This window comes from Staurois parvus, unplaced genomic scaffold, assembly GCF_062004578.1.
Source record: "Staurois parvus isolate SC_StPar_1 unplaced genomic scaffold, SC_StPar_1.0 ptg000561l, whole genome shotgun sequence".
Classification (NCBI taxonomy): Eukaryota; Metazoa; Chordata; class Amphibia; order Anura; family Ranidae; genus Staurois; species Staurois parvus.
The window spans coordinates 1,878,421-1,890,689 of NW_028318357.1; positions in this window are offsets into that span (position 1 = coordinate 1,878,421).

Below are 12,269 nucleotides of genomic sequence, written 5' to 3' on the forward strand. Positions count from 1 at the left end.
TGTCCAAATACATTTTTCATTAAATGCCAAAATGAAGTTAAAAGGAAAGTCGATTAAAGTCTTTACCATGAACCAGGAGTTCTGGAGCCTGGACAAGTATTTTCTGTTTTTCTTTGCATTGCATAATCCATGTATCTCAAACATCCAGACCAAGGAAGATTGCAATGTGCAATGTGCAGGTGTAGATAACAATACATATTGTAATGTAAGATGCATGCATTGGCCTAATAGGCACAGAAAGTGAGGCTAACTTCAACATTTCAGGGTTAATGACTCTTTGATGAGTACATGCAATGGAGCACACAAGAAGAATCAGAGATGATGCTGTTATGTGTAGACAAAGGACAAGCTGACAGGAGGTGAGAGAAATGACCTCATTGGTTTGCTGCTGTTCAATCACTGTCCAGGTGGGGGGGGCAGGAAGGTGACCTAGCGTAATCTAACACAGCTCCCATATATGTATTTTATTTGTGTATTTATCCGTTTGCCTTGATTTCTACTTCAAATGTTAATTTTTACATCAATATCTTAATTCATTTAATAATGAATGTGTTATGCAGTAGGAAATTTGTTGACTTTTGTAAAGATGGAAACAGGCAATAACTACTACATACTGTGTGATATCTACAGGTCCAATTGCATTTTCAAAATGTAATATATTATTTAACCTATAAAAACCTGTTTTGCACTCAAACATGTCAAAACGGAAGATATGGAAGACTTTTGACAGTATCATGCAACCCTTTTTGTTTTAACTTTTTCACACACCTGGTTTTTAAAGGTTTGTGTTTTTGCCCTTGCATGACTTTCCTTACTTTAGCCAAAGTTAAAAAAATATGACCTTTGAATGCATGTTTTTTGCTTTCCCCTTGTCTGAACTAGTCATACACATAAGATAATAGAATTACAAAAGTGAGAACTTCTCCCAAAATCTAGAGTTGCAGTTGCCCCTGACCCAGGGGCGGACTGACCATTTGGAAACTCGGGCACACCCCGGGGTCAGTAGGGGGCCCCTTGAGATGCCCCTGGTACCTTTTTCATAGGCTTTTTTGAGCTTGCGCAAGGACACAGGGGCCCCATGATCCTCTACTGCCTGGGGGCCCCATGAGTTGTCAGTCCGCCCCTGCCCTGACCTATCCCTATAGCACACTGCTGTTGTTCTTGTTAGACTAGTAAACTGGTTATACAACCTCCCTTCTAAACACTGGGTCTTTATAGAGTAAGCCTCTCTCTTTGTGACCTACAAGCCCTCCCATGAATTGAAACCATGCATAGGGGTCTCTTAATCTTGTACTCAACACAACACCTTCTTAAACTGTGGGATAGGGTCTCCTCTAAGTTCCACATATTTTCTTTTCCTGGTCCTATAACCCCCTGTAAGGGGATTCCCATGAGAGGCTGGTGAATAGACGTGCGCATGTGCACAGAAATGCACGATCACGCACACGCACACGCACGGAAGAGTGACACCAGATGGACTATTTAAAAGGTGCCTCTGCCTGTGCTGAGTGCTGACTGGTCTTCAGCTGTTCCCTGTTTCCTGCTCGTTCCTGTGTGGTTTCCTTGTTGCTGACCCGGCTTGTTCCTGATCTAACTCTGATTATTCTCCTCCTTGATACTTGTTCCTGACTTCAGCTCTGCTCCTGACTTTGGCTTGCTTATGATTTGGTACCTCGCTGTCCGCCCGTTGATGACCCTGGCTATTCCTTTGACACTGCTCCTGTCTCCCATCCCTGCTTCCTGCCTTGCTCTGGTGCACACCTGACGATCTACCATACCAGCTCTGCATATTACTACTGTGCCTGAATCGGAGGTTCATCAGTCTTCTAAAGTCTCCAACTGCAAGAGCTGCAAACAACATCTGCTGGCGCTCTTGTCCCCCTGGTTCCTAGACACCCTCTGTTCCACTTTCATTGGGGTCAGGGCTAGTGACACAAGTGAGGCCGACCTCGTCATTTCAGTCTCCAATCAGGTATGTGACACCCCCTTGTTTGGAACCAGGAGTTTCCTCAAGCTCAGAAAAAAAATTAGTCTTGGTAAATTCATCTTATCATCGCATAAACTAAATATTAGGCGAAGGAACCCTACTGCCCCTTCATTCCATCTTGGCACCCTCTGACTCTGCTTGCTAGCATATCATCAGCTTGCAAAATCATTGTCCAAAAACTTGAGTTGATCCTCCCTCACACAGTTTCAGCTATATGTAGCATTGTATCTCCTTTAAATCCTGACCCTCTTCATTATGTGGAAAAATGGGCCACATGGCTAGGTACTGCATACTTCCCAAAAGAATATGAACTCTTGCAGTAACTCACCGTTTATCTTTATCCAGCAGGGCCCATATAACTATTTCAAAAGTTTCAGTTTTCTGCTGGTACAGGAGCCCAGAGTCATTCATTGTATCTACTCCCAGATAGATGTTGATGCTATTTATTTCAGCCAATAACCCATTTCTGGTGAGTCTGTTCCCCTATCAACACATTTTGGGACAAGATCCTTAAGATTTACACCAGAGTCATGGTTATAGTTAAAGCCAACTCTTCTCATCTCTTTCTCAATGATGCCTGGTTCTTTCAAGAAAGTTACAAAAGGCTTCCTCAGACGATTTCTCACAGCTGCCTGTGCAGTTATTCCACACCACTGGTGTTTACCACAGTTACCTACCATACTGGAATGGGCCAATGAACTAGACCCTATTGCATGATTGGAGTCACTGCTAATCCAGGAAATAGATACCCATGAACAGTACACACAAGCATGGGCCACCTAAAAGGTGTTTGGAGAATTCCAGTAACTTAAGAACCTTATTCAATACCCCACTGGATTCTTCATATCTGGCTACTTCCTATGGAAGTCTACCCTCAACTTCTCTGCCTGCCCTCCCTGGCATTTGTTTCCTTTTCAGTATTATTTTTATTCTCTTCTCTCTTATACTGCTATATACACTCTTCTCTATCCCCTATTATACCCTTTCGTACCTCTCTTCCCTACTCAATCACCCCTCTAATCTAATTTTCTTTTCTATCCTTTTTCCTAATTTATTTCTATCCCTTTTCTAAAGTTGGCCATAGACTGAGAGATTTTCTTTTCTGCAACCATGGGTTGCATCTTTATATGCTGACTCTTAATGTTGATAACCAGTTTGAGAAGACTTGAAAACTTTGAAGTGGTAGTAAAGTATTTTTTTTTAACTTGTACCTACAGGTAAACCTATAATAAGGCTTATCTGTAGGTACAGTGAATATCTTCTAAACGTGCACGGTTTAGGAAATATTCACCAGTACATGCGCTCTGCAGGCACAGCATACCTGTGCCATCCCTTTAGAGCTCCGTGCAGAGCTCCATGCCAAAACTCCCATGCACATGCGAGGGAGTGACGTTATCGCAGCTCGGCAAGTCTGAAGACTGGGTGATGATGGAAGCCCTGTCAGCGGTGACAACGCACCGCTAAAGGGCTTTGCTCTAAGGTAAGTACTTCATAATGTGCTACTAGCACATTATACCATTGTCTTGCAGTTTTAAAAAAAAGTCTTTAAAAAAATTATATTGAGATAAAAAATGTGAACTACTACTTCAAAGCATATTAATATTGATAATGGACAGGCATAAACCCAAGATACCTCTCACTGACAAGCATTCATCTACAGGGCCTACTTCCAGAAAATGTTGGGTCATTTTCAATACTACAGCATGCAAATGCATGAAAACCGTATACTGTACAAGGGATAGGATACACATAAACATCCTTACAAATCATTTTAGGGCATGGAAAAGTAAGCAAAATCTATGTATTATGTATTTTTTACAGGTATTTATATAGCCTTGACAATTTTCCGCAGCACTTTACATATTGTACATTCACATTAGTCCCTGCTGTTAAGTAGCTTGAAATCTATGATAACTTTCAGAGATCATATGAGTGAAAATTGCTAAACCAGGGGAAAAGCAGTAGAGAATTAAATGCAGCTGAAATGTTTTTGCAAAGAAAAAGGTTGATTCATACTAACTAGGCTGATGTTTGAGGCAGTTACCTGCTATATGTGTTGAATGGGCTGTGTGTAAAAGGAGGAGGGTGTAAATATGTTTGGAGAAAGCGTATCTGAGTAGGTTGGAGATGGAAAAAGTAGGCACAATAGGGGAAATAAATGACAGGATATTGCTTAGCTTAGTAGGGATATAGTGTGATGGTAGTATTAGTAAAAGTAGTAAAATTAGGATTTGAAATACATGTGGTACTAGAAAAATAAAATGTAATAATACAAAGATTAAAATATATAGTCTGTAAATGTGATAACTCTTGAAGACAAAATAGCAAACTGTCATTGTTGAGAGTCAGCAAAGATTATAGGGTTAACCCGTATCTAAACCAGGGGCGGACTGACAACTCACGGGGCCCCGGGCAATAGGGGATCATGGGGCCCCTGTGTCCTTGCCCAAACTCAAAAAAGCCTATGAAAATTGTACCAGGGGCATCTCATGGGGCCCCCTACTGACCCCGGGTCCTCGGGCAGTGCCCGAGTTTCCAAATGGTCAGTCCGCCCCTGATCTAAACAAAAAGGCACTATTATCCCTAAACATAAAGTGATGTGGAAACCCAGATTTTAGTTACCATGAGGAAAGGAATAAATGGAAATTCATTAAACAAGGACGGCTGTTTTGGTGACAACTAGCTTTGGAGAGATTTCCAGTTACGTTATGTTGCTTCTCTGGGCCAGGAAGTGAAAGGAAACCCTTCCCCTTCCTCTGGTCCACACTATACCTAATATACTGTTATATAATCTTACATCAATAAATGTTCAAGCCTGGTTATAAGGTAGGCAAAATATCTTCTTTATGTTATGTCCTAATTCACTATTATGTGGAAACATGTATGTCCCTATAAACAGCAAAATATGAGGATAACATGTCATAAAGCTTGTAAGTTAGGTAAATGAGTGGTTATACAGTATGCACTCTTATGTTAGAGAGAGAGAGAGAAATTGGAAAAAAAATCTTGAAAGGATTTGAAGAGCTTAATCCTTTCACTGCCGAGCCCTGTGCTCCACTTTTAAACTCAGGTGGCCAGACTACTTTTGCAATTTTCCCATTGTTTTTTTTTTTTTCACTTACAACTACAGAGTGGCCATGTCTGATGTGGTCTCTTAAGAGTGGTGGAACTGGTGAACTAAAATACTCAGCATGCCAGTGCAACCATAAATGGATGCAGAGAGAAACTAAACACATACAGACTGGCTATATATACAACAATAAACTAAGCAGATTTACTTAAAACTATATATACTGAATATATATTTACAGAAAGGAGGTCATTAATGAAACATAGACCATAGGGGTTCTGGTCAAATGGGACAATAGAAATGAGTTAAAAAGGTGAAGATTTAAAAATATATAATACAATAAATGACTGGAGACTGTGTGCCTGATGGCACATAAGGGACATATCTATATATAAACAATGCTACAAGATACATACAAGAAAAAATGGTTATCATTCTGTCATTGTATGGATCCTAATACTATGATATATGCTAATTTAAAATTATATTATGATTATTATCTGTGATGAAAATAGAAACAATCAGAAAACTGATGAGTGTACCCTCACAACTTCATGGATAAATAATTACCAGTATTTATGATCTAATTGTAACAAGAGGTGATTATGAAGATTAGCTGTACAATCTATTGATTAAATAAAGGATCATAATAAATACAATTACCAAAAATTGATAAACAAAACCTAACGAAGAATGCTAAAATGAAGAAAAAGAGGGCGGACCATGGCCCTGATGGAGTGGCTGTTTATAGAGTTAAAGAGTGGAATGGATTTCCAGGTTCTCATTATGGTCCTCACAAATGGTCAGACCGAAAGAACAAATCAATTGCTAGAGCAATATCTCCGTTGTTTCGTCTGCCATCTCAAGGACAATTGGGCCAAATGTCTACTGTTAGCAAAATTTGCTTACAACAACTTATGCCATAGCTTCATCTCTCAAAGCCTATTTTTTGCCAGTTATGGATATCATCCATCTTTTATTCCTGATTCATCATTACCATCTGTAAATACAAGACTGTCTGCTTTACAAAACAATCAAGAATTACTGAAGAAGACCTTACCCAAAGTTTAACAATCCTATAAGAAAATTGCAAATAGACACAGACAAACCATTTCCTTCGTATTCATTAGGTCAAAGGGTGTGGCTATCTACTAAACATTTACAGCTTAAACTTCCTTCTCAGAAATTTGGTACGGATTTCATTGGTCCTTTTGAAGTAATTGTGCAAATTAACCCTGTGGTCTACAAATTAAAGCTACCTTCTTCAATGAAAATCCATCCTGTCTTTCATATGGCCCTTTTGAAGACCTTCGGAAAGAATCCCTTTTCTAGATTTACACATCCTCCACTGGAGTCAGTCCAAGTGCAAGGGGAGGAAGAATTCTTGGTGAATAAAGTTCTTGATCCCTGTATACATCGTGGTAAATTACAATACCTGATAAGTGGGAAAGGGTATGGGCCACAAGAAGATACAGTACATGGGAACCAGAACAAAATATGCATTTTCCCCATTAACTCAGAAAGTTCCACAGATCCTGATAAGCCAAATAGAAGACCATCCAGAAGAGGTCCTTTAAGAGGGAGAGGTAATGTCAGGGACTGGGTTTGAACCCAGGACCTCTGCTGTGTCAGGCAAGGTCTCATCCTGTTCTGTCTTGAAACTTGATTTGTCATGAACCTTGAACTCTTTGCTCCTCCTGTTCACTTCCTGATTTAACCTGTTCCCCACCACACTGTAGCAGAACTACTGCTACAGTGTGGCAGGGCTGCAAAAAAATCACGTATATATACATGATTTTGCATTGCTGGGTAGGGGGCATGCACATGTACGATGCCATACCCGCACTGCCATTGGCGGCTACAGCTCTCAATCACCAGCAGTATGTTACCCTAGTAAAACACACACAGCATACATACTAAAACAGCACACAGTTAACCCTTTGATCTCCCCAGATGCTAACCCCTTCTTGCCCAGTGCTTTTTATTAGCATTGATCACTGTATTAGTGTCAATAGGGATGTCAGTGGCAGTTAGTCAGTTCCCCCCCCCCCAGTGTCAGAATTCCTGCCGCAGTCCTGCTATAAGTAGCTGATTGCGACCATTACTAGTATAAAAAAAAAAGGATAAAAATTCCAGTATATATACCGCCATTTGTAGACGCTATAACTTTCACGTAAATTTCCATTTATTAGGATTTTTTTTAGCAAAGACATGTAGCGGAATATATTTTGGCCTAAATTATTTGATTTTTAACATTTTTTCACTGGATATGTTTTATAGTAAATAATCAAAAATATAGGTTTTTTTTTTCAAAACTGTTGGTCTTTTTTTGTTTATAGCACAAAAATAAATGCAGAGGTGATCAAATACCACCAAAAGAAAACTCTATTTGTGGGGAAAAAAAGGACATAAATTTAGTTTGGGTGCAGCATTGCATGACTGCGCAATTGTTAGTTAAAGTAACACAGCGCCGTATCGCAAAGAAAATGGCCTGGTCAAGACATTCCTCTGCACTTCCTGTTGCCAGGTTATTGTGCTCCTCTCAGTATTTCTACCAGCAGCCTTGAGCTACCATTATGACTACTTGGAATTAACCTTGGCTTGTGAGCCCGACTAGGAAACTCTTTTCCTGCATCAACCTTGGCTTGCGACCCGACTACAAAATTCTTCTCCTGCATCGACCTTGGCTTGTGACCCCAACTACGAAACTCTTTTCCTGCATCAAACCTTGGCTAATGACTCTGACACCGATCATCTGTCTAGTGGTTCAGACAACTCAACCTCTTAAGAACTGTGAATGGTGCTTAGCCTGACGTTCTCGACCATTGGTCTCCACTCTCTACAGGTATTTTCCTAACACTGGGCTTGCATGGTGTGCAGTAGCTGAGATTATTTTGTGGATTTCATGCTTGTGATACACAAGTTAAAATGGTATTAAACTTAAAATTTTTTAAAAAGCTGACAGGCAGTGTTTTTTGGGTTAGAAGAGATGCCATTGGTCATTGCCTGTCAGCAGTACACTAGCCACACATGTGCAGCTCAGAGTACATTATAGCACCCACTCTGTGCCATGGAGATGTGACTCCTGTGTGCATACAAGAGAGTGACATCATTGCAACCCAGCCATTCAAGGGGTCAAATGGAGCAAACCTGGAAGGAAGACCGGATGAAGATGGAAATGTCCCCGCACTGACAGCGCAGCACTGGAAGTCTTTATTTGACAGGTAAGTCTGTAATAATGTGCTAGTATGCAGTGCAAACTAGCCCATTATGGCATAAGGCGACAGGGGGTCCAGATAAACAGAAAAAAAATGAACAAATTTAATACTATAAGTTCAAAATCAGCCCACCAGGAATTTCAAATATGGCAGCATGACCACCAGAGGTGGAACATGGTACACTCCCCTGCCTCACATGTCTGGAACTGGCTTGCTATTAAAGAAAATATTTTATGCAATATGACAGGGACATTGGTACCACCTGGTTAAGTATCTTATATGCCCTGTCTCTACAAGTGGCTGGCTATGCTCGTTTTGAAACTCAGGAGGTAGGATTTCTCCCAGTTTGCATCTGAGATAGCATGCCCCAGTTCCCAATCCTAGTCTCAAGTGTAAAGCTGTTTTGGGAGAGAATGAGATACTTACATAATATACAGGTCAGAAATGACATGTGAGCCATTTTGATGGTTTATGCAGAGAATCTTGAAGGATGTTAAAATGGTATTAAAGGTTCGGCATTTAAAAAAAACAAACAAACATATTGTACTTATCTGCTCTGTGCAGTGGTTTTGCATCCTCTTTTTTTCTGGTCCCCTGCCAGTTCCCCCAAAAGCAAGCCTCTTGCTATGGGGGTACTGGTGCGGGATCACTCTTGAACCCAGCTCTATGCGTCCATAAGAAATAAAGAGCCACGATTTGGCCGGTCCCCCACTCTCTCCTCATTGGCTCACTGGCTGTGATTGAAAGCAGTACGAGCCAGTGGGAGCTGCTGTCTTAGCCAATGAGGAGAGAAAGTCCTGGGACAGCTCAGGATCTCATGCACATCCCTGGATCGAGAGGGGGCTCAGCTGAGTATTAGGGAGACAGTATACAGAAGGTTTTTTTACCTTCATGCATAGAATGCATGAAGGTAAAAAACCTTCTACCAAATAGTGTAGCCACCCTAACAGGATGAGGAGAGTTTAGAGGGCACAGTTCATTCAGCAATCTGAGATTGGAAGCCTTGAAAGCTTTAAATAAGGGCAGGGATTGGACAGGTGCAACTTTAAGCTGGGACTAGCCACCTCCAAAGCGACGAATATTTGAAGAAACATTCTATGTATGGATGTAACGTAAGCTACAAGGGGAAGGAGAGCACCTTGGCTCCCTGCTGCCTTTTACCCTGAGATCTACTAGAACTTATACTGAACAGGTTGATCTATGAGAGAAGAAAGATTGAGGAAATTCTTCTTCTTGCCTGCAGTAGACCAATGACATATTTCTCCCAGAGTGCTGAGTGATTGGAGTGAAAGTTAATTTATTTGTTAAAGACTAGGTAAAGAAATCCTGCAAAAAGTAAATATCTTTTCTTAATATGTCACCTGAGCAAAAAAATTCACGAGAGAGATCACTAAAACAACATTAATGTCTTAACTGTACATTTCAGAAAATTGTTTGATTATGGAACCTGCTTGAAATGATTGTAGCTGTATTAGTGATTATGCAACCTAAAAGAAGATAGAACCCTTAAAGTGTGTCTTGAAATATTAACTGTCAATGCATATCCATAACCCAGCCCTTTAAAGCAGGACTGAAGGACTGTCTATATGTATTATATGCAGAAACATTAAACTTTACATTGATCCTTGCCTGAGTGATGTGTGAAGAATCTGGACTCTGGAGTAAGACAGATTGTTTCTTTCTTTATAGGCAATTGACATTGTGTGCATTTAATGAACAAATTGTAAAATTTGTGACCCATCTGGATGATAGGTATAAAATTAGTGGCATATCAAACACTACTATTATTTTTCCAATCTATTTTTCTCTGCCCTGGCAAATTCACAAAAGAGAAACATGTATGGAATATTGAATATTTTATGTATTTGCCATCTCTCTGTCATCTGAATACTAATGGAAAATGCCACAGTCAATATTAATCACATTTATTCGCAATCATATTTTGAGCAATTATTGTATGTAAAGGAATATTAAAACTTATATTTCTATTTTCTGGGAGAATATTGAGAAACCAACAGTAATGCTATTACATTGGATTTGTTATTAATTTGGCATTCAATTCTATCTACATGTATGTACAGGGACATCGATAAGGGGGTACCACTAGTCCTCCTGTACAGGGCCCAGGCCGGCATGGGGGCCCAAGCAACCAGTTGAATTAGATGTGGGCAGGGAGGGTGATCAGCATGGCGCGGGGAGGGGGGGGATTACTGGAACCATTCTCCTTCATGGCTCCTTCTGCCGCAGCTGAAAGCTGGCATTTTTCCCCTCTCCCTCCCACTGGCTTTCAGCTGCTGCAGAGAGAGGGATTGTTTCCAGTAATTTCTTCCCCACCACACCCATCACCCTCCCTGTGCACCATATGTTTCTCCCTGTGTGCCCCCACCCTCACAGTGCGACCAGCTTCCCTCCTCTCATTCCCACCGGCAGCTGCAAGCACACAATAGGATCCCTCAGGGATGAAGAGCGGGGGAAGGGTCCAGTAAATATGTCACATTTGCCAGCCCCTTTCTTTCCTGAATGAACACAATGAATAATCAGTAGCGGTCACTCACTGTGTTCATTCATAACTGAAGCATAGTAAACTTTGTTTTCTTTGGGGGCCCTGTCAGTTTGGCTGTATGGGGCCCCGTGGTTTCTAACAGCAGCCTTGTGTATGTATGTACGTACAGTATGTACAGTATGTATGTATGAAACTTCCAGAAAGCATAAAGGTTAGATTAGAGTAAGGTAACTGCAAATGCATAGATTGCTTACATAGAAGTGACCCATGAGAATCTTCTGGTATCTTTAGAAATAACTATATAAAGAGAAAGCATCTTGAAGAGGGCTGAAGATGGAATTTGAAGGGTAATTTCTGAAAGAAACTGTAATAACTTGTTTTTGGTTACATAGATATACTGCATCTGTTATTGTCTAACTCATACTTAAATCTAGCCTTAACTGTTTTCCTGTTGTTGTTTATTTTTGGTCATTGGTTATTTACAGTATCTGTGTTATTTACCAGTTGTGTCTGCACTTCTATCTTTGCATTAAATTACAGTATAACCCATTGAGTACAATTGCTGTATGTTTACCTTTTGCTTATGATCCCCTTAGAACCTACAGGAGAACTGTATTATTGATTAAAATTAATATTATTTTATTAAAGATATTCCCAATAATATTTATTTATGCACTGAGACCTCCCTCTGTTGGTTGATCTCTAAATATCTTTATTTAACATTATAACAAAAATATGGAAGAGCAAGCTTGGAAAAATATGAAAGAATTGTGTACAGAAGTGGTCCTAGCCTGTAAAAAATGTATGATCAGTGTTTAAAGCAAATGCTCCAGGATACTCAAAGTATGCCTGCTGCATTTTGCTGAAAACTTGTGTAACGTACAGTAAGCACTCCTATTAAGGCCTTAATTCTGGGGTTGAAGGATGCTTTAAAAAACACTGTCATTCTGCCCATGCAGGACAGCATGACAGTGTCTCATCAAGGGACATCTCTGACTCCTCTATCCTTACCTTTGCAGTGATCCCTCACCACACATTCCTCCTCCACAGCCAACACTGAAAGTGGTATGGTGAGAGATCACTGTTAAAGTAATTATATGGAGGCTGGAGAATCCTTTGAAGAGACGCTGTCACTTTGTCCTGCGTGGACAATTGGCAACCCAGGAAAGAACTCCTCCAGATATGTCGCAGTGGAGGAAGATACATGGCCCCCATACTCACAAGTGCCAGGTATAATGGATGGCTGTAAAGCAGGCAGGAGAGGTAATTTTAGTATTAGGAGGTAGGGGTGTGGGTATTGCAGAATCACTACCATTTTGCCCTGCATGGGCAATGTGATAATGATAAATGAATTTCATTTTGTTAAACATTTTGCAAATGTGTACTGTACATGAGTCCTGTATTCATCCAGCACTGTGTACATGTTTATTATTTTATATAAAACAAAAAACAAAAACTGCTTTAAGATAAAACAATGGTCATAGGTAAATT